Source organism: Dipodomys spectabilis, unplaced genomic scaffold, assembly GCF_019054845.1.
Source record: "Dipodomys spectabilis isolate Male_0828 unplaced genomic scaffold, ASM1905484v1 ptg000032l, whole genome shotgun sequence".
NCBI lineage: Eukaryota > Metazoa > Chordata > Mammalia > Rodentia > Heteromyidae > Dipodomys > Dipodomys spectabilis.
In genome coordinates, this window is record NW_024870709.1 from 29,196,449 (window position 1) to 29,220,754 (window position 24,306).

The 24,306-nt window shown below is 35.0% G+C and overlaps 1 protein-coding gene across 8 annotated transcripts in view; it reads left to right on the top strand.

The window, feature by feature from the left end:
- Bbx (BBX high mobility group box domain containing) overlaps positions 1-24,306 on the top strand; it is a 218,316-nt gene that overhangs the window by 46,459 nt on the left and 147,551 nt on the right. The window contains exon 1 of one of the 8 annotated variants that reach the window (XM_042676678.1): positions 17,907-18,162. The exons of the other annotated variants lie outside the window; for them this stretch is intronic. The gene's annotated coding sequence lies outside the window, so the exon portion shown is untranslated. Of the gene's footprint in view, positions 1-17,906; positions 18,163-24,306 lie in introns of those variants that run through there. 8 annotated transcript variants of the gene reach the window in all.

The following is a 24,306-nucleotide window of genomic DNA, read 5'->3' on the forward strand; positions in this document are numbered from 1 at the left end:
TGTGTGTGTGTATGTGTATGTGTGTGTCTGATTGTGGGGCTTGACTTTTGGACCTTGCTCTCTTGTTCTTTTTTTTTTTTTGCATAAAACCTGTGCCTTGCCACTTGAGCCATACCTCTACTATGCGCTTTATGCTGATTAATTGGAGATAAGAGTCTATTAGATTTATCTGCTTAGGTTGGCTTTGTTGTACCATGGTCTTCAAATCTCAGCATCCTCTTGAATGGCTAAAATTATGTGCATGAACTACCAGCACTTGGCTTATTGACTTATTTCCCAGAAAATAAGTTACTGGAAAGTACTCAACAAGGTGGAAGGGTGGGAGTATAGTTGTGGAGATGGGATGGGAAAAACAAAGGAGGAGGCAACAATGCTTGATAAGAAATGTACTCACTACTTTGCTCATGTAATTGTAACTCCTCTGTACAGTATTTTCATAATAAAAAAACTTATTAAAAAAACCATGTATCAGTTTCAAAGATTTAAATAAAAAGTTGCACATTGCCTTGTCTAGTGACAAAGTAAAGAGAGAATTCTAGGATCTTAAAAAAAAAATTACTCAACAATTGATCATTTTAACTTACGACCTCACTAATTCTTTGATACCGGGCCAGTGTTTTCAGTTTTTTTACAGATGTCCTTGTATGGTATAATGTATAGGTAAGATTGTTTGTTACATACATATAAATGCCAAAACCTAAAAAGATTTATATAATTATGAACAAAACAATATTAAATGGGTGAAGCCTTAAGTTGAATAAATATGTATTTACTGACATTTTTCTACTCTTTTTTTTTTTTTGTTAGTCTGAGGCTCGTACTCTGGGCCCGGGTGCTCTCCCTCAGCTCTTCAGCTAAAGGCTAGTGCTCTACCACTTGAGCCACAGTGCCACTTCTGGTTTTCCAGTGATTAATTGGAGATAAAAGAGAGTTTCACAGACTTTCCTGCCTGGGCTGGCTTTGAACTGCAATCCTCAGATTTCAACCTCCTTGAGTAGCTAGCATTCCAGATGTGAGCCACTAGGGCCTGGCCATTTTTCTACTCTTTTATTGACTTTTACTATATATCACTTTTGTTCCTTTAAGGTACAGGTCATCACGTCTCATGAAGATCAAACTATTAATTGAGTTATCAGTCTATCTAGTTATTTTTTTCCAGTGACATAAGACATTAGAGTCTTAAGTCTTTCACTTAGAAGGAACTGTTCAAAATTTTAGATTTTATTTTTTTCCCCCAAAGCTCCTTATAAACATTGAATCACAAAAAGGTATTTATTAATTTATCTTTGGGGGCAGATAATCAGTGTTGATGCCTATGCAAGCTAGACAAATACTGTACCACTTAGCCATATCCCCAGCCTGAAGAAACATTTTTTTTTTATTGCCTCTCTAAAAGCACATAAAATATCCTGCCATAAACCTCATTAATTAAAACACAAAGTTGAAATGCTAACACCCACCCCTCTAAAGAGGTGGGAGGGACCATTGTATTAGACTGTTAGGATGATTATGAAGCACCTTGTAACTTAGCTAGCTGGAAGTAAACCCACCTTTTGGTTTTAAATTTGTTAAAAGAGTGTTTTCAAATGAAAACAGAAGGAAAGATTTGAGCATGAAGTTGTGCTATCTTCCTAGGAGAAGACCTTGACACTTACACTAACTTAAGGTGACTTTGGGCAAATTGATTAGTCTCTTTAAATCTTGGTACTCATTTCTAGAAGTGAGATAATAGATGTGGCTGCCTCATTGACTGTTAGGCATAAGGGATAACTGAGTAAGAATAGTGAGAAAAGATGGTACAAAGGCTTCTGAGGTTCTTGGTGCATGGTATTTTCTAAGAACTTCATTACAGAAGAAGTAGGTCTTATTCAGGTGATAATCTTGAATGAAAATTAATACTTGAATTTTGGCAGAAGCAAAGGAAAGATCATTTGAGTGACAAGTAGATAACCAGACTCCTGAAGGCTTAGCAACTGATGTGCTATGGGTGTTGAAGTAAGGGGACACACAGGTATCAGTGGTGGTTCAAGCATAGGGGCTGTTAGAGTGTTCTCTTTTACACCAAGAGAGTAGAGTGTTTAAAGAACTGTCAGTGAGGTAAAGAAGTAGATTAAAAAAAATCCGCTTCTGTTTTTATTTGACACATTTATTTAGTGAATGTATGTCTAACTAACATTCACTATTTTTAAATGCTTTGGTAAGGGCTGTGCTTTGGGTTCTGTTGCTTAAGCAATTCAGAATTTCTGTACTGATTTGTTTAACTAGCTATTATTCTTTCCAAGCAGTTAAATGATAATATTCTGCCACTGCTGAGAGAATCAGGTCTTCTTTCAGATAAACTGTACCTACAAGCATGGCCAGGTATATTCCTTGCACACTGCAAGAGGGAGACATGGGGGGAGTAGTCAGGAAACATGTAGGTGGGAAGGGTTTCCTGTTTCCAGGCAACAGCGAGGAGCTACAGACTGAAAGCAACTCATATAAATTCATTCAGGAGGGGACATTTTACCACCCTGCCTTCTAGGCTGTAGGGACAGACTTGACTCTGGGAGAGAGAGCGTGTTTAAACTTCATTTGTCGGTAGGTAAAGTTATTAGAAACCATTTCTCATTATGTTTCCTGCATATAGAAAATACTGCATACTACCGGCCAGGTTAGAATCTTACAATAATTAAAAAACAGTAGCATCTGCATTTGGCTTCCTTCTCCTTTTCCAGAAGCGCAAGGCTTTCTGTGGCTTCATTTTCCTGCCTGTCTGCTTAGAGAGTAGAGGGGGCTCCTGGTTCCGGAGCTGGCTCTTTCTCTGTCTGACTCCATCTGCAGGAAGGAGGGAGAAGCACAGCACATTGGGTTCTAGGGGAGGCCCTTCCTCCTAGGAAGCCAGCCAGTCCAAAGGTTAGCAGGGAACAAATGAGGGGAGTTCCCCCCTGGGCCGGAGAATGGGCTTGTCCTTGCTTACAATGTTTCTTTGATGTTTTCCCCATCTCCTGAAATGGAAGACAGTGGTAGTCATAGGAGTGTAGAAAGCAGCTCTCAAATCAGGATGGGTTAATTTTGAGGCATTAGAGATATAGAGATAAGTAGGTGTTTAAATTTTGATCCCTCTCACCAATTTTTAGAACTGGTTCTGTCCTCCAGCCCTCATGTCTGGATAGGAGTATTATACATGCTGAGAAGAACTGCTTGTGTGGAATGCATACATTCTCTTCTTGCTTTCAGCTTAGGTTTGCTCTGATGTTATTAAGGTGGGCCTCTTTTAAATTTTGCTATTTATTTATTTGTTTAGATAAGTTTTTTTTATTGTGAAATACTGTACAGAAGGGTTACGATCACATGGGCAAGGTAATGAGTACATTTCTTATCAAGCATTGTTGCCTCCGCCTTTGTTTTTCCCCTACCAGTTTTCTCAAGAAAAAAAAAATCAAGAGTTTTCTTCAAAATCAAATCAGATAATAGGTCTTGTTAAGGACCGGGAGAGATCACTTACTGGGATTTGTTCTCTGATCAGACATGAAGAGAAACGCTGGTGCTGTTGTTTGAGAGCATGCTTGGGACAGTTGCGCATTTTTTCTGTCAGCTTGGAGTCCCCTTTAACCACTTAACTGAGACTAGATGCCTTACACCCACTAGTTACTTACAGGGTCACAGAGAGACTGCCCAAACGCTTAAGCAAACACACAGGGTCCAAGCTTTATAGCTTTACATCAGATCTCCCCTCAACATGCAACCAGGGATGAATCACTTCTTGAAGGGTCTAATCTGTCTCCTTATTGTCCTGTCTGGAAAGGGTCACATTATTTAAGTGTAACTCCTGAGAGCCTGGCAGGTCTTTTCAAACAAATGTTGATGGATGCCCTACAATCCCTCCCATTCAAGCAGATTTCTTTATGCCTCTTTTTATGTAGACACTTAACCTATGTTTCTGGTGCCTCTTTTATTACCAGAGAGAGAAAGTTAAAAGAGTTTAATCCTCATTGTTTATATGAGTTTATTCTTCACTAGTTTTCACACTGGGCTTTTAGTCAGGAATAGAGCTGTCTGTCTCTCTCCCCCCATCTGTTTCATTCCTTGTATGTGTCCTTAGTGTCCTGTAGGGATAGTACAAAAATACCTATGGTGGATTGTGTGTCTTTAGTGTTACTAATATTTCCTATCAGCTTAAAAATCTAGTTTTAGTAATACAAGTCAGCAAGTTCTGGGACATCTCTGTGTGTATGTGTGTGTGTATGTGTATGTGCATGTTTGTATGTATTTGTGGCAGTGGATTCCTCCCACCATCCCTATAACTTTGGAATGTGGAATGCCCTTAAGAAGTTCATTTTAAATAAGCACAACAGATTTTAAATTCCACTACTTTTTTAATGTAAAAATTGAGTTATTCAGTAACTCAAATTTTACTTAGCACTACTGGCTCATGTCTGTAATCCTAGCTACTGAGAATGTTGGGATCTGTTGGGATCTGATGATTATAGTTCAAAGCCAGCCCAGGTAGGAAAGTTCCTGAGATTTTTTATCTTCAGCTAACAACCATAACAATCCCAAGTGGAGCTGTGGTTAGCATGGTAGAGTGGTAACCTTGAGCAAAAAAGCTCAGAGACAGTGCCCATGCCCTGAGTTCAGTCCTAGGACCCGTGCATATACATAAAAAAATGAGTTACTTAAGACATTATATAAACAATCTGTATTATTTTAATCAGTTGACATATAATTTCAGACATACAAAATTATGAAAACTCATGTAATCAAAATAGATTCTATCATGTTATTTTAAATAAAAAATAATTATGTCTACTAGAGTTTATGTTGCCTATTTTTTTTTAGAAATACTGCTCTGTTGCTATAGCATTTCATTCAGAAGATGAGTCTTAAATCCATGGAGTTTTTTGTTAATTAAAAAATTATTATTCCTTGGGGGAGGGAAAGGATAGTGGAACAATAAGGAAGGGCAGGGGTAACAGTGATGGACAAGTAATGGACTCATCCTTACTCATGTAACTGTGACTCCTCTGTACAACATCTTAACAATAAAATAAAAATTAAAAACATTACTATTCTTACTATCATACTTCAACATTGCTATTCTTATTTCTTTGAAGTACTCAATATTGTCAGCACATTCATATGACAAAATATATTTTATACAACAGTGTGCTTTATTTTCTTGCAGATTCCAAAGAGATTTTCATGTGAAACTTTTAAAATAATGAATATCAATTATCTTAGACTTTAGTTTGATTACTAATAACTGAATTTACTAAAAATATGACATATATAGGTAGATTAGTAGGGAAACTATCCTAAAACTTAAAAAGTAGTCAGTATTTTAAATCAGAGTAAATTTCATGATTGGAGTGTTCTGTAATTTCCAAATAAGTGTTTAAACATGGGAAACCTAAAATCATCCTGATTCCTTTTTTGAGGTTATTTGCTAATTAATTCTTGAATGAGTTTTGCATTAAGACAATCTATATTTTACTAGAAGCAAAAGCCAAGTTTCTAGTTCTTAAATGAAGCTGATAGCTTTTTCTTAAAATATCATTAATCATATTTCCACATTGTTGAGCTTTTATGAATGATTATACTTGTTATCGCTTATTATTATATACTTTCTGGAAGCATAGGGTGCATAAAAACATTAAGACCTTTTTCTCCCCTGTATCCTAGGAAAGAAATGATTTTATTTTACTTGAATCCTTTTTGGTAGTGCAGGCCAGTCTCTTTCATGATTCCCCTTCTGTGATCTTTCATTTGTACCATATACCTATCAAGTCTAAGTAAAGGTCTCGTATTTCTTCATCCTGTCTTCAGGGACTAACAGTTCTTAGCATATACTACACAGCTAATAATTGTAGAATTAAGCAAAGAATTTTAAAAGTAGCTTTGAGGATAGAATCATATGCCAAATTATTATTAATGGCTTGCTAATTGGTTTCCTCTGTGATGGGCATGAGCTGGTGATGTTTTACTTTTATCCATTGCATCTAAAATGTTTATCTATCTTGTTAGCTGTTTTTTTTTTTTTTTGCCAACGAATTTAAGGTAAAGATTGAGTTACACATAAAATTTATCATTTAGCTGCAAGCAGCAGGGCAGAATTTGTGCAGTTTATCACATCTCATTTTTATCATATACTATATTCTCTAAGGAATAGTTATTTATTTTTAGAAAAGAATTATGCTATACTATTAGTAATGCTATTATTAAAAATCTTAGTAGAATTTAGATTGCCTTTATACATTATTATTACTTATAGTGATATATAGGTAATGAGTAAAAATATTTATTGTTTTAGAAAAGGAATCTAACTTTCCAAACTATTTCAAAGATTTAGGCAAAGCAGTCATTTTTTAGCTTGTTTATGGCATGAGACAGATTGGCTCATTTTTTTGTTGATGGTTATCTGATAGAAATACTTTAACTTTGATTTATTCCCTTTGTCACTGTTTTTGATTTCTTTACCCTTTGTCTTGTATATAAGTTTATTTGATTTGGGGAGGGGAAGGGGAATTACAGAAATGCATGTGTGACAAAGAATGAACCAATTCTGCAATGATACTCACTAGATACTAGTTGGAAATTAACTTTACAACCTGAGGGGAGAGGGTTAAGAGGGGAAAAAGTGAGAGAAAATGAGGGAGGAAGTAACAGTGTTCAAAAAGAGAATGTATTCATTACTTGACTTACATAAATGTAACCCCTCTATACATCACCTTTACAATAACATTTAAATTAAAAAATGAATAAAGTGATGGGCTTTTACCTTAAAAAAATGTTTTAAGTACTTTTTGTAGGATAGTACACATATTGTAAAATTACTTTTGAAATATTTGAAAAATAATTGTACCATTTCTACGTTAAGTATTTTTAGCATGTGTATATAGAACTGTTTTTCACATGTTGTAACTTTTGCAACAACTACTTTTGAAAAATAATTGTGCAGTTTTTACCTTAAGTAAGTAGTTTTAGCATACATACATACCATGTATAAAACTGGTTAGCATACATACATATCATGTATAAAACTTTTATTGTTATTATTATTTTTATTATTATTATTCTTATTGTTTTTTCTCTTTTGAGTCATGTTTTTAGTTTAAACCCATATTTAAAATTTTTTTCTATGAAAATGTTAAAGTTGTGTTTTGTGTATGAGTTCTAGTTTGCCAATTAACTAACCATGTTGAAAATCCATAGCCACTTTAGTGCCACAAAATTAATACTAATTTAAGATAGCGTCTAGTCTTCAAGCTCTTGGTTTACAAATAAGGTAGTACTTCTTATATATTAATGTTTTGTTGTTAAAGAGATAATATTGCAGTCAGATTATGTTTAGTGTTTAATTCTAGAACAGCTAGTTCTAGGCCATCTGTGTATGTATGTATGTATGTATGTATGTATGTATTTATGTATACATGGTTTGTCTGTTTGTCTGTCTGTATATATGTAGCTATCCATCTCATTTTCTAGTACTTGAAGTCAGGGTCTATTGCTTTCTCTTACCTTTTCTGCTCATGGCTACTGTTCTACCATGTAAGCCACACCATTTATTTGCTTGTAAATTGAAAACAGAAATCTGTAGGATTTATCTTCCTGCATGGGGTATGATTTGTAATCTTCAGATCTCAGTCTCCAGAATAACTAGGATTACAGGCTTGAGTCACTAGTGTTTGGCTCCAGAACCTTTTACTTTAACAATTTTTAACTTAAAATAATTAAATTTTGAACTTTACAATAATAATTTATTTTCTTGCCTTGATTAATAGAATTTAACATGCAGTTTTACTTTTTTGTTGATTTTGTTTTTATAGTAATATAAAATGATCCTATTGCAGTTAGGATTGATAGACTTATAAGAGTCTAGACTATGGAGATATGTTTTGCTTTTTGTTGTATTGCAGACACAGTATTGTACTGTTCTTTTCAGAATGATCTCTATTCTTATCATTTGACTCTTCTCAAGGCTTTTGGCAGTCTAGTTATATGATTTGCCATTACATACTGTTATACTGTAACTAGGATTAAAGTTTAAATCAACATGTTGGGAAGTTTACAAGTCTGCCTTATATAGGACTGGTTGAATTTAAATCAAAACAAATGTTGGCCATATCAATATTTTCAATTTATTTTATTTTTAGGATTTACAATCTTGTATTTTGAGTAGTAAAAAGTCATATAAATAGACTACCTGATTAATTGGGATGTTATTGTGTTAGGTTTCATGGTATAATGTTTAAACTTTCTAAAAATTGGAAAAGGAGCAGCAGGGGAGCAGTTCAACTTAACACTTAACTACTTATGGATGAGGAGAAGTAGCATGAATGATTTACCTTCTTGTTAACAACAGTGTAGGACTTTTTAGTAATTAATGATGACTTTACCATTTCAGGAGTCAATGGAGTCACTATGAGAGTTTTAAAATGTTAATTGCAGGTTTAAGAAATATTTACTCCAGAGACTTAGCAGAACAGCCCAGTGGTAGAACACTTGCTTAGGTTACCAAGTTCAAATCCTGGTTTCAGTCTCTAGCACCATAAACAAAAAGTTTTAATAGGTTGATGGTCTAATGTCTGTTTGAACTTGAGTAGTCAAATGATTCTAAAGAACAGTTTTCAGTTTTCACTTTTTGGAACAAATTTTGATGGAGTTTTGTTTAGAAACAGAACTAGCCAATCATTTTAACACTCAGGATAAATTGTAATTATAATAAGAATGCCTTGACCATTATTAGTTCTTCCAAATGTCATTTATCTAATGTGCAGTTGTTCTTAACAACTGAATCAATTTACAGAAATGACAGTTTTTTTTTCTTTATTTTTACACACTTTTAGAATTAAGGTTGATGGTTGTCCATTTACCTTGTTAAACTCATTCATTCTGATATTCCTGTGTGAAAACTCATTGCTGCATGCCTGGGATCACAGCCTGTATCCTAATATTCTTTGGAGGGCAATATAATCCAATAATTAAATATGCAGTAATTTTAATTCAAATTGACATACATGTTTAAAAGGAGAAGAAAGAAGCAGAATGAGAATTATTGCTTTTGACTATACTAAAACCTGATGAGCAAGGAGGACTTCTTTGCGGAAAGATGTCAGTCGAAATTGACTTTTGGAAGATAAAGATCCGGAGAAGAGTATAAGAACAAAATTGAGGGGTCAGCTGGTATAATGGTACAGTGTCTGAGATCTGGCCAGGGAAACAGGAGGGAAATGGAGAGAATTTCCAATTGGTAACCAAACTGTGTGATGACATAGACCATTATTTCATTTATCAGTGTGGAGACTATTAATATATATGGAGAGTCATTTTATAGTGGCTGAGGAAAGACTCAGAAGGGAGAGAAAGGTGATAGTTGCTGTTGATAAAATGTTTTACTTGAAAAGTGGAAAGACAGGATAGTATTGGAGATTTGAGAGCAGACTAGTTATTAAGATAATTAAGATAAGATAAATAGGATATTTCCTTGTACCTCAAATGGTTAAAAAAAAAAGCTAATGAAGACTTAGCTTCTCATCTGTAAAATTTTTGAATAGAAATACAATCAAAAGTCTAAGTTGTTTCTTTTTTTAGTGTTATTTTATTTAAAAAACTTTTGTTCCAATTACAAGGCTTTTTAACTAATTGTGTACCGAAATTACTATTCTCTTTCCTTTTTTTTCCCTTGACTATTTACTTTAGAAAATGTTTTATCAAAGTATCTACTATAGTTATTCTAAATCAGTTATTCATTTCAGCTTCACTAGGTAAAGATCAACAAAGAGTTGGATGCCCATGGCTGTTGCTGTGGGAGTCAACAATCACCTTTGAAGAAGCAAAATTAACAGATTGAATAGCTTAGTCATAATTTGAAGCAGTTCATCCATCTCTTCCATCACCTGTACTTGACATACTGTACATTTTATATGCTAAGTTTGGACTTAGAATCTCTGCTTTCAGTAATTCAGTTTTATAGCAAGCTGGAAAAAATAACAATAAAAAAACAGCCAAAAAACAATATTGTTTTCATCATGTATGTCACAGACAGAAATTATCTTCACTTTTTAAGAAACTTATTTCCTTTTTATGCATATAGAAACCTTACTACTTTTCTCCCCTTTCTATTCCAATATCTTGAGCAATATCTGATAAAAATTGTTATATAAGAAATTATTGAGTGATTTGAATGAATAAATACTGGTGCTGGTTAGCTTTCTGAGGAAAGGAAACATAAGCCAGATCTTCAGAAATGGTTAGGCTTTGAGGGGGTAGAGAAAAAGGAGTGAGTATAGACACTGTTAGGTGTACAGGCTGACAGAGCTGTATGAATAACAAAGATCACAAAGTGAAGGAAGGAATCTGGAACTTAGGTGTTGGAGAATATAATGGAAGAACCGAGGATAGGAGGACCAGTAAGAAGGCTTGTTGGAGACAAGCCAAGAGCTAATGTTTTTGGAATGAGATGTAGGAGAGAGAGAGGAGGGGTATGGCATACATTGCTATCAGGGAAGCAATTTAGTTATAGGCATGAGTTCTGGAATCACATATTTATCAAATTCCAGCTTGCCTCTATAAACTGTAACTTGGTTCAAGATGCTGCCTTTCTCTGTACCAGAGTTTCCTAGATTCAGTGTAAAAATATATGTGCACATCTAAATTCAACTATTTCATTAGTCCTTTTAATAACGAGAGTAAATGCTTTTTTTTTTTCCTAATATGGAAGTGAATAAAAAAGAATGGGGTAAAAATTGAACCGAGAGCACAATTTAATGTTATAGTTTCTATATATGTGACAGAGTCTGGGACATAACACAGTGTTTTGTTAAAGACTGTAAGTAAAAAATGTCAATAGTGTGTGATGATTATGGGCAGTGCTTATTTTAATAAAAATCAGAGAACTGAATTGATTTAATAAAAATCAGAGAATTGAATCCTAAACTAGATAAAAAACAAAACAAAACATAGCTTAGAAAGAATATCTGTTAGGCCGGGTGCTGGTGGCTCACGCCTGTAATCCTAGCTACTCAGGAGGCTGAGATCTGAGGATTGCGGTTCAAAGCCAGCCCGGGCAGGAGAGACTGTGAGACTCCTATCTCCAATAAACCACCAGAAAACCGGAAGTGGTGCTCAAGTGTTAGAGTGCTTGCCTTGAGCTGACGAGCTGAGGGACAGCGCCCAGGCCCAGAGTGCAAGCCCCACGACCCAAAAAAAAAAAAGAAAGAATATCTGTTGCCAGAATTAGGGATCATATGTTTCATCTACTTAGTTCCGTTTTTGCCATTTAAGCTTCACCCTGAAACTCATTTGGCCTTTTGAAATATTATAATAGAAACATGAAACATTGTTTCATGGGGTTTATCCTATTTTTAATGTGAAGTTGATTTTAGTGGAAATATATGACCAAATGCTAATAAATGAACTGAGAAAACAAAGCTATAAGATTTTTTTAAATGGAAAAAAATTAAAGCTAAAGTTTTAAAGTCTACTTCTGAATTAATCTCTACATTTTCTGATCTCAATTAAATGTCCTTTTCCTGAATTATAACCCATAGCTATGGGAATTTTTTTTTCAGATCAAGACAAATGTTCCATTAGCCCTGCATTTTAAAAGAATCATATTCAAATAATTTTAGAACATTTTAAAGTTTTTAAAAAGTATTTTTTAACTTTTTAGATTTCTTTTTTTTTTTTTTTTGGTTAGTTGTGGGGGCTGGACTTAGGGCCTGGGTGCTGTCCGTCAGCTCTTCAGCTCAAGGCTAGTGCCCTACCACTTGAGCCAAAGAGCCACTTCTGGCTTTTTTTCTGTTTATGTGGTGCTGAGGAATCAAACTTCATGCTTGCAAGGCAGGGACTCTACCACTGAGCCAACTTCCCAGCCCACACTTTTTAGATTTTTTAATTAAAAAAAAAAAGGTTTAGATAAAAAAACCACAATATTCTGCCGAGTACTGGTGGCTTATATTTATAATCCTAGGTATTCTGAGCCTGAGATCTGAAGATCATGGTTTGAAATCATCAGGAAGTCCTTGAGACTATGTCCAATTAATTATTAGAAAACCAGACATGGAGGTGTAGCTCAGGTGGTAAATACCTAGCCTTGAGCATTAAAGTTCAAGGACAGTACCTAAGTCCTGAGTTTTAAGCACCAGAATTGGTGCATAAACACACAGATACAGACACAAACACAGACACAGACAGACACACATACATGTGCATGAGTGCACATGCATAAATGCACAAAAGAAAAAAAGGATAAAAAGGAAGAAAAATTCTGTATATCATTCTATCAAGGACTTAAAGACTTCTTGATGATTTAGTAAATCTTTTAACTCTCTTGTTGCATAGTTGGTTTGGCCTATAAAAGTTCTAATAGTAGCATTCAACCAGTTTGAAAGAGTTCCTCTGACAAGGATATTATACAATAGATAAACAGTGCCCCTGAGCTAGTTAATTTTGTGTCATCATGGGGCATATCTTTTGTTTCTAAACTAAATGCCAGGCATACGACTCACTAAAGTGGACTCAGCCCAAATGAGTCCTTCTTAATTTTCCTACTTTTTTGTCAGTGAAGTAGATCACTAATCCACTAAAGCCTTACCATTTCTGGTGATCTAAGGAAATGGATTGTGAGATGAATTCTAAGAGCAGTTTCAGTGGCAAAGGAGATCGTGAAGGTTTGAGTCAGAGAACTTCCTTGAAAATTTTCAAATAATATTCCTGTTAGAATTTCAAAATACAACAATGTGTATTAGGTGCTGGCATTGCAAAAAAAAAAAAACAAACACAAAACTGCCACAGGAATAGAGAAACCATCTACCACAGCTGAGTAACTAATGGGGGTCAGTGGTGCTCTATAATAATAGGATCTACAGAAATTTTAAGAGCATACATAAAGTAGCCTAACTCTGCTATGTGCCAATCCCTTTAAGTGGATAGGGAGGAAACAAAAAGGCTTTAGGTTTAAACGAAGTCATAGAAGAAAATAATGTGGATTAAAATCTCACACAATTACTCAAAGGAGCTTACGAATAATGCTGTATGAGTATATGATTTAAGATTGCCAGAGTAACAGAGTTATAGCCCAGTAGTTAAGAGGGATGCTTTAAGGGGCTCTGATATTTTCAGAGGCAATTTTATTTTAAAATACCTGTATCAGATAATCAGTGATGGTTGAGTAAAATGATCACAGTTTCCCTAGGTTAGATAGCCATTATTGGTGGGTAAGAATTAGAGCTCAAATTATAAAGTATGCTAGATTTTTGCTGGTTTTTTCTTTTATTCTTTTACACTGTATACAATTTAACAATTACAATGTTGTCATCTTAAAAGGCTAAGTCTCCTACCACCCTTTCCCCCTTTCAGTAGCTTACTACATTTTTTTGTCCTCATTGTTGGGCCTCGGGTAAGTTTCTCCATTCTGCTGTCCATTATTCTTTTCTGGGGACCAGCTTCCTTCTTGACTCCTTTGAAGCCTTTACTCCCTTTAGTCTCAACTATATTGTCTGCTTTTATGTCTCCTCACTTGGGCCTTTCCTACACCTCATTATAGAAAAGGTTGATGAAAGTGGAAATGCGGTGATGATTGGTGATTGTGAGAATAAAGCTAGTGCTGTAATTGTATTTTTTTTTTCCCTCTCAAAGATGCAGTAGTTCTAACTATGCTTGAAATTTACATGCCATCTTTTATATCCTAGCTGTGTGAAGCATTGCCTTATGGTTCTTGGACAGTTTTTCTTTGTTGATGAAACAGGATTAAAAGTAATATCTACAATATCTATATCAAATGAGTGTTAGAAGAATTAAGTGAAGGCATATTATATAATTAGAGCTTATAAATTTGTTATTTAGTTAACTCAAATTTGTCATCAGCACTACTAAGGATACTATCACTTTTGATTCCCTGTATGTTCTGTTACCACTTTTTATATGTTTAGAAACTGAGGTTAAAAAAAGTTAAATAATTGTCCACAGTTATATCATCTGGATTCTAATCTTGCATGATTCTAGAATACTTGCTCTGGACTAAAAAAGTGGTGGCTTCCAGGAATCACAGAAATGAGCAGGAATGCTGCTGGTCCTTGCTCAACAGTCTTTGTTGATTATAACAACTGTTTCAGGGACAGGGTCATGTACTGGCAGACTATGCTAGACCTCCTGTCTGGAGGCTTGCGTTTTAGTTCAGGCTTTCATCCTCGGCTGTTTTGATTTAGAACAATTCTCTTAGGTTAGAACAATTCAAGCTTAGGTTATATTCATAATCAGTAACCTGGAAATAATGATAGAGTTCTATAGAGGATGGGATGAGAGGATAACAATAATAACCAAGAATAACTCATGGGAGAGAATAAGGTGCCTAGTTTTTCTATATAGGCATTTGAAATAATAGAATGCATAATATAAGGTTAACTGTTGAAAACTTTATCTTTCCTCTGATGTTATTTGAGAATTCTTTACTGCTTCTTGAAAGTTAAAGACGTATTTCATGATTCTAGAGTCTGAAGTTCCAGTGGCACTGTGTGCACTAGGAGTTCAGAAACTTAAGCTATACACTATTAAATATTACATTTAGTGAGAGGATAATAAAAGCAATGTCGATCTGTGCAGGTGTTGAGTAGGAGAGTGGGTTTGATATTAACACGAATGAATTTGCAACTTAAAACTGTATTAGGTCTCTTCTTGTGAGTCCTTGGTTATATCAAGGCGTATTGCACTTTAATATAGTTAAATCTTTCTATACATTGCTCTGCACTCACTGTCACTGATCCAGAAATTTCTAGAAATTAATTTCTAGAAATTAATGTCACATATGATCTATTTTATAGATGATATTTCATAGATAATACATCCATCATTTACTTAACCATTACTATTAGGGATAAAGAGATCTGAGTTTTTTGGCTAATTTCCACAGCTCTGTCAACTTAAATGGATGGGAGGAGGAACTTCATGCAGGTATTCAGTGCTGAGAAGTGTATTGGAAGAGCTTGACCCAAAGAGAACAAACCCTAGAACATTGTGAGTTTATTTTTGGTATGGAATATTTAGGTAAAGCATATTCCTATCTGAGAACTAATAGATTTTGTTGAGATAGTTTCAGAAAGTGAGATTATAAGGAAGTTAGACCTCAGAGTTTCAGGGACTAGCAGCTTATGATTCCTGGAGCCAGGAGGTATGAGGCAAGAATTGAACCCTCACATACCCCCCACCTTACTGGCAGAAATGCAGACAGCCCAAAAGGAGGCTCAGGATTGGTGCTACTAATACTTGCCAGGGAAAGACTTTTCAAGGTTAAGACATTTAAGGTGAGAAAAAGTTTCCCATTTGGGAAAAGTTTTCCCATTTTGATATTGATTAGTTTAAAATTAGGAATCAAAACTGGCATTCAATTAGAAATCTTAGTTGTTTGAAATAGTTTATTTCCTGAGATTCTAGATTGCTGCTTTTGTTGTTATACATTCAAAAGTTGTTCCAGAACGGAAGGGTAAACCAGAGTTGTGATCTTTAGGTTTTAGTAAAACATTTTGGAAAACATGCTTCTTCAAGTAGTTCTTAACAATTTTTAAAATTATGAGTATAAATCATTTACAATTTTTCATCATATTATAAATCTTGGGTTTTTATTTTTATTTTTTTCTGCCAGTCCTGGGGCAAACTCGGGTCCTGGGCACTGTCTGAGCTTATTTTTTGCTCAAGGCTAGCATTCTGCCACTTGAGCCACAGTGCTACTTCTGGCTTTTTCTATTTAAGTAGTACTGAGGAATTGAACCCAGGGCTTCACGCATGCTAGGCAAGCATGCTACCACTAAGCCATACACTCACCCCTTGGATTTTTTTAATGTAGTTGTTATGTTCTTAAATATATTCATGTTAGTCAAATGCTATAATTTATAATAATATCCATTTAGAAAGTATTCTTGTATATGATTAAATTTTAGTGTTTGTTACTTTTTCTTCTTGAACTTTATACAGGTTTTACCATAAATATTATGCTTACAACCCTATCATTGAACCACTTTATGATATTTTTCTGATAAAAAACTAAGGTTTTTTTTTAATGACCATATGGCTTTCAGAGATTTTAAAAAGATGTAGTTAGTGATGATTAGTACAAAGTAATATTCGGTGACTTACAAATTTTGATGTGTTACTTTTGTTGAAAAATAGTTTGATTGAAAATATACTTCTTAATGGTATTTTCCTTTTTCAGTTAGCTTAAAATTTGTAAATTAATGTTAGTCACTGAAGAAAATGTTTAACATGTTTTTATTCTCTCTTAATATTATACAATGTGAAATTTTGCTCACATAAATGAATTGATGAGAATGAGGATATTAATTTTAACACTCTTAACTCATTTTTTGGACTCCTTGTTTGCATTTGAGATCACAGTGATCATTATTTAAAATTATCTTTAATCATTTATCAGCTGCCAATTCAATGAGGTCACCTCGATTTATTCTAAGTGAAGAATTGGCAAAGCCACCTACATTGCAAAAGAGTGAGTAGCTTAGGGCCATTCACTTTTTCTCTGCAATATTTCTGATTGTCCCCATGTCCTGCCCAGCGTTGTTTTTAGCCCCTCCTGTTCTCTCGTGGGTGAATTTGGTGAAGTATGAGATGGATGTGGTTAGAAAGGAAAGGTGGAAAAGGCTATCCTATCTAGGCACATTCCAAGAAAGGCTTGGTTTGGGCAAGGGCACTTAGAAAGTTGATGTACAAAGTGTTTTTATTATCTAAGTGCCTACATAAACTTTGGAAACTGAGGTTCATCCATGAGTCTCTGTTCATCCATGCATGTCTCTGTTTAAAGTGCTAGTATTCAGTAGGCTCTTAATTAAAAATACATTTTATTCTTTCTGTGTCCTTTATTTAGAGCAGTGCTGTCCCAGGTAAATAGTTTATGCTGTCTAGGGGTAATATCAGGTCTTGTTTTGCCTCCATACATCTGTTAGTCATTTTCCATCTTCACAATTCTAATTCTCTACAAATTTTCTAAATGAGAATTAACACCACTAGAAAGCTCTTAACTTTTCACTATCTATGTTGTGTTAGTCCTACTCCCATTTTCTAGTATTTTGTCAAATCATATCTAAGTAGCTTAATGTAAGAACTGCAATTTTGAGTGAGCAGCCATCAGCCACAGTCAGATTTTTTGGCTCTTGGCTGTTTCTTTGTGGTATCAGTTGATACAATTATGACTGTTCAAGAGATCTCTGATAGAACTTATATTCGTCTTTTTATTTTAACTGAAACCAGGGAGGTTAAACTAGTAGTCCAAGGTCACAGAAGTGGTGTGTAAGAAAAATAGAACCTGTGTTTGTTAACTCCCAGTGTTACACCCTTTGCTTCTTCACACCTTCTGCCTCCTTCTACTAATTGCATTCCTCACTTCAATCCTACTTAATATTATTTGTTCCAGGGACTGACTAGCTTTGGCAACTCAGCATTATTTTTTAAATAGAAAAGCGTTTACTTTTTTTACTTTCTCAAACCAAAAATACTCCTTACCTCCTAGCAAATACTTCTGCCTCCTTGTAGTGCACAGCTGGGCAAGCCTGGGGGCTCGCAGCCCCAGGGCAGTGGCCCTAGCGGAGGGAGGAGATATTAACAGGTCAGAGTAGAGGTGGATTGGCAGAGCTGGGGCTGGTGGGAGGTGGGAAGCTTACATCATTTCCCTGAACTGGGCTCTGGCCGGGAGGCCTTACTTTCCCCAGTGTAATAGTTTACCAGATTGACAAGGGATTCGCAAAAGAAAGAAAAGGTATGGCAGGATGGATGCACACCCCGTTCATAAATCTGTGGTATTAGTTGAAACTGTCAATAAGTAACTAGAAGCAGCCTAGACTATCTGTGCCTCGCTCTCCCCTAGCTCAGTTCCTTTCTGCTCCGCCCCATCCCTGCTCTCTGCTGCTCAGATCAGCTTCCTGCTTCTCTGAAAGCTGTTCTATAAAGCTGGTCTGCCTGCTTTCACTGGAAGCATTATATTCTTAAGACTGAGTCGGGTTTTGTGGAAGTATTGTTGATTTGACTCTCTTTGGGGAATGGAAGGTGAGGGAGGACTTTAAAGGAAGAAAGGGGCAGGCTGAAAAAGCAAAATCATCAAGAATTTTGTTGTCACATCTTGCCGTGCCGGTGTTACAGCCAGCTCTATAGACTGCTGCACTGAAAACATTTCTATGAGAGGTATGTGCCTGAAAAATGGAAAGGTGACTGTTGGCTATGGAGCAAAGCTGCGTGTCCAGCAGCTGCTCAGATGTCTGTATGATTGTAATTCCAGTGTTTTGATATGAAAATGGCAATCATTACTTGAAACTTATACCCTTAACTAGCTTAATAGTTAAGAAAAATATTAACTGTGTGCTTTGTTCCCACTTCAGGACTCTTGATATGTTCCTTAAGGCTGAATAAGTCTAGTGAAATCCACAGTGTTTTTCTAGGCTCTTTTGGTGGTGGTTTTCTGTAAACAAGATGATGGTCTTTAATACCTCTCATTATTTATGAACCACATGACAAAGATTAATGAGAGAAACTTCAAGTAGGTTAAAAGAAGCCTCAGATTCATTATAAGCTTTTTACACTGACAGATTGCAAAAGTAAAAGGAAATGGGTGTTTTACTGTGACCTAAAGTGAAAGTTTTAAAGTTTAGAAGGGTGTATTAAATTGAAGTGGAAAAATCGGTAGTGGCCACTGAAATTGGAAATACAGCCCACCTACCATCCATGCCTGGCCCAAAGACTTGAACACATGTGAGTGTATCTTTTCAAAGGAGATTAGGAAACCTGTATGAATGTATTTATCCAGTAGTCAGAGAAAAGGATTAGGAACTGCAACTGAAGGAAGTATAGAGAACTGTGTATTGATTATCAAAAATTCAGGCTATTCGTTACAGAAAGTTTTAGAAAACATTTAAAGCAGGAAAATAAGACTATTTTGTCATGTGTATTGGATAATGGTACAAAGTATTTTCTGTTTGATTTCAATTATTTTATCATGGAACACAAACTAGGGAAAAATTCTGATTTAAGCATGTTTAAAATTTCTTTTACAACACTTAGAAACTAAATTGTATACGCTTTACATATGAAGTAGCGAATTGTTCTTCTCCACAAAAAAAATGCTTAAATCTTCAAAATCAATTTTTCAGGAGCCGATCTTGCTAAATAAAGCTAAATTCTTTTCTTTGAGAGTATTCCTCTCTTTGAATAAAATGTCATTTTATTTCTCCCGAAATGCTTGCAAAAAGGGATTAATTTTCATGACCATGGGGGATAATGATGAGGTTTCTAGGGCTGGGGGGTATGTTGCTCAACTGCTGAATACTTGCTTAGCACCTTCAGGCCCAGAGCTCAACCCCAGCATCAGAAAAGAAAAAAAACAAATAAGTGAGTGAATGAATGAATAGACATTTCTGCATGAGAAAGATGACCTGGTGACTGCTAAGATCCTATTTACATTGGTCATTTTCTAGTGTGGCTTCACAGTGGAAGCTCTGGAGAACTTTTATTACTTACTATTGATGTGGTGGGGCAAACATTGATAGTTTCAACATTAATGTCAGTTATTTCTAATTTCTACATCATTGACAACAGTTGCATTACTTGGGGGCATTCTAGTAGTGATTCCTTTTTGTGTAGTTCATATTAACATCAAATCTGCTTTGACATATGCCCTCTGTGGTTCAGACTCCTGTCACCTAACAGCTAATCAGGTACTTATTATCAACTCTCCCCCAAGACCTTTTCAAGGCTAAATATTAGTTCTATTTTTCCTAGTCTTCAGACTCATTTTCTAGTTTCTTTCAGTGTTCTAGTCATTTTTCTTCCAGGAATTGTTCTTAAACAGGGTGCCTTTGGGAGCGAGCCCCTCACTCTCTCTGTGGGGTCTCTCATTCTGGACATGATACTTGTTTTTGAATGGCTAAGATGTATCAACTTTTTTGGGTATAATATGAATCTGTTGACTCTTTGAGCTTGACTGAAGTCAGATGAAGTTTTTCCGATCTTTTTCACATGAGCTGTCAGGCCTCTCCTATCCCATGTTTGTAGATTTTTCTTTTCTGCTGCAGTTCTAGGATTTACATGTCATACTTGTGAAAAAGGGAAAAAACCCAAATCCATCACTTATTCTGCATTGGGAGAATAATAGAGCCAAATGGCATGTCAGAAGTTTATCATCAAGCATATAACAGCAGTCTTAGAGAGTAGTCCTGTGGCTGATTTAATATTGGTAACTGAGTCTGTCTCTGAAGAGAGTCCATTACTCAAAACTTGCAGTTTTGAACACCAAATGTTAGCGTTCAACATTTGGTCAAATGCTTTTGCAGAATAAAAGTATATCTAAGTATTTTCCTGGGATAAGTGTAACATTTTTATTTAAAAGGAAATGTTCTGTAGTTGTCATAATATTCTTTTTTTTTTTTTGGTCGGGTCGTGGTGCCTGAATTCTGGGCCTGGGTGCTGTCCTTCAGCTCTTCAGTTCAATGCTAGCACTCTACCACTTGAGCCACAGTGCCACTTCGGGGATTTTTTTTTTTGCTTATGTGGTGCTAAGGAATCGAACCCAGGGCCTCAGGCATGCAAGGCAAGCGCTCTACCACTGAGCCACCATCCCAGCCCTGTCATAATATTCTTAATTAAGACAAATAGGAAATGTTTTGCCAATAGCAGGTGACTTGTCTAGAGTCATGTAATTCACTACTGCTCTGTTTGTATGCCCACTTAAATGCTGATGCAGTTTGTCAGATAAACAGAAACTTCAGAGAAAAGGGAAAGGTAGTATATTAATTCCTCATTTTCTTTTTCTGCATATTTAAATATAACTCCACAGCATTTTCTCAATGTGCACTAACCATGTATAGACTATCCATGTGTATTTTATTTAAAGTAAGAAAAATTAATAAAATAAATAGTAATACTCTTTAAGTTAATTTCAGAAAATAGTTTTCTTAGGAATTTGGGCATCCAGTTTCCCTTGGAGATTTAGATCCATACCACCTTCCCCTGTAGTCTCTCTTGTCTCTCGTCTCTTTGTCTCTGTACTATCTCTGTCCCTTGCTCTTTCTGTCTCTTTTGCCCTTTTTAATTGTGCTTTACACACAATCAGTTTATGACAGAATAACATGAATTTGCTCTTAAGGACTCACAGCATGGAAAACTTTTGTTTATTAATGGAGAGATATATGGACAATTTCCAGATTTTGCAGATAAAGGAAGTACATGAAACCTATTTAGTATATAAGCCATATTTAGTAAATACCCAAATACTACCCAGATTTCTCCAATATGCTTTTCTTTTTCCCATAGGAGTTGATTTTATCTTTCTTATTCCTAAGCTTTGCCCTTGGGCACTTACTGCTTTAACAGTGTTGAAAATGGAACAGATTTTTCAAGAATATCTATTACTTTAAAAGAGCTTTGTTGATATAGTAAAAGCTCAAATAACCAGGTTTATTTTTTTTTTTGATCTTGAATATAAGCTCCTTTTCTCTCCTTTGAAAAATTGATTTTAAGCAGTTTAGCAAAGAAAACAAAACAAAACAAAAAAATCCAAAACAGTGTTTCCAAAGAATGAACAGCCTAGGGCTAGCCTCTATACATCTGACCCAGTGTTCTCCTCTCCCATAAGTTCCAGTGAAAATTGATGCCCCCTTATTCTGATAAGACCCATTTTATCATTCATCAGAGATTTGATTATATTTACCATATTGTACTTATTAAAGGAAAGTATACTTTCATACATTTTAGACAGGTTTTCAGTACTAGTGACTGAGTCTAAAAGGTTTGAACTAAGGGCCTCATGCTTGTTAGATAAGTGCTCTGCCTTTTGACCCATACTTCTAGCCCTGCTTTTGTTGGTTACTTTGGAGATGGAGTTGTGAAAACTTTTATGCTTATCTTGCCTCCAGCCATGATCCTTCAGATCTCATTCTTCTGAGGAGCTACAATTATAAACATGAGCCACTGATGCCGAATTAAGGTTTTATAAGTAAATTTAGAAAGTCAGACTAGGCTATTTATCTTCTAGCTTGTTCAATACAAGTTTGTATGTGTTTTTCTCACAGTGTGGAAATCCTTGAATTTATTAATCCAAAGAGGTGTATTATCAGCAGTAATAGTACCTTATAAAGTTGTAGTTTAGAGTATCCTTTGCTTCCTCTGCCCCAGTAGTTTCACGTTTCTATTTTGCAGTATATTCTACATGAGTCCATTAATATTTAGATTTTTATGTGACTTTTTACTTATCTCATATCCGGGAGTCCATTTTTATAGACTCCATAATGGGATTTTTAACTCAAAAAAATTTTTTTTAATTGGATGTGTATAGAATCATGAGTCAAATATGTGAAAGATAGAGAACCATACAGTTGAGAGCATTGGTGGTGTTGGTGGTGTAGTGATTATCATAGCTGCTTTCTAGAAGCATACAGTTAGAAAACTGTAGTATGAAAAATAGGTAAAGCTATGGTTATTAGTAAAATTAGTTAATTCTTGAGTGATACTCAGTGTAAAGTATCTATGTTTAAAACTAGATGGGCTGTTTATAAAAAAAAAAAAAAAAAGAATCCCAAGCCCAGGAGTTTGGGGGGCATGTAGGTTACTCTCAGAATGCACATCTGTGTCAATGATGGGTGGAAAATTTGGAGGCTAAAACTTTGACCTCTCTAAATTACTGTTTAGAAAGAAGTTCTAAATGTATTAAAATGTCAAACTGATTCCTTTTTATGATGTATTCTTGCAGACATTTTCACGTTTTTTTAAAAAATTAATTTTCATTATTAAAAGATTGGGTACAGCTTATCAGACTTTAAAAAGAATGCCAGGTAGCTAAACTGTAGGATTAATAGAACATGTTATTTTTCACACTGAACTTAAAAACTTCTAAAAATAAATTTATGTACATATATATAGACACAATCATATTTATGAGGTTGTCCTTAAAGCCTGGTAAGTGACAGATTTGTCATAAAATTTATGACTTACTAGTATTCATAGTAACTAATTGTTACACTTTATGAATGACATAGCCTCTGGCTAGAATTAGTATTAAGAAAGCTGCAGAGAAAACATTCATCCAGCTCTTACCATGTTAAGTTAACCTAAATAAAGTACAAATCAAATTTGTGTGACTTACATATTGAAATATAATGATTTTTGAAATAAAATGATTTTTTTACTTTAGATATTGTCATTGTATGAATATTAGATTTTTTTCAAAAATTTAAAATACTTTAGTTTGATTGTATTTGAAGTTCATAGGCATGCCTTTTATTATTTAACAAGGGCCTGCACTAGTTTGAAGGCTGAGGAAACCTGCCAGGCATGATGGGTAAACTAAGATCTGCTGAATACATACTAGGTAATTTGGGGTGAGAGTGGAAGGAGTAAGTGCAAAGGCCCTGAACTGAATTTAGCAAAAATGCCTTGGAGAAACTAGAAAAGTCCTATTGTGGCTAGAGTTAAGAAGAGAGTGTGAAGAGAGTGGCATGATGTAAGATGGAAACCAGAATACCTGGTATTTTGTGTGCTTTGATGAGGATATGGTAAGCACAGGGCTAACATTGAAAATGTTTATTGTTAAGGAGTTATTAGGTTTACATTTTACAAAAATCAGCCTGGCTGCTACTGAAGAAATGCCTTTGAAAGAGTACAATTAGAGTTGTAGAAATCAGTTTGGAGACTATTACAGCAAGTGACCACAGTTGAAATGGGGAAATCTCTAAGGAAAGCTCATCTATGGGCTCCAGGGAGAAATTCAGTATGTTTAAAGTTAATATTGAGGTGCCTGTGAGATATCTTAATTGAGATATACATTTTAAATATGTCTCGGCATTATAAAAGAGAAATGGGCTTGAAATACAAGTTTAGCATCATTGGTAGTAAACTGAAGCCCCTACTGAGTGAGATGCGCTGAGGAGGAGTCTGGAGAAATAGTAAATATGGACTTAATAAATCTTGCTTGAGCCCAGAAAAGAGACAACCTCTACTCATGTCATCATGTACTGCAAAGTCCACAGTACTTGACAGGGTTTGTTTTCTTATTGCTTTATAATTTTATTTTCACTAACCTTTTTAAAAAAAATCTTGAAGTATTTGTAGATTTACATGTACTTACCAGAAATATATGCTGTTTACCTGGGATTCCCCAGTGGTAACTTCCTATAAATGGTAGTACAGTATCACAACCAGCTTGTTGACTATATGTACAGTCAAGATGAAGAACATTTCCATCACCTAAGGATTGCCTCTTTTATAGTCACATCCACTTTCCTTTTGCCTTCAACCCTTTATAATTCCTGGCATACACTAGTTTGATGCTCATTTCTATAG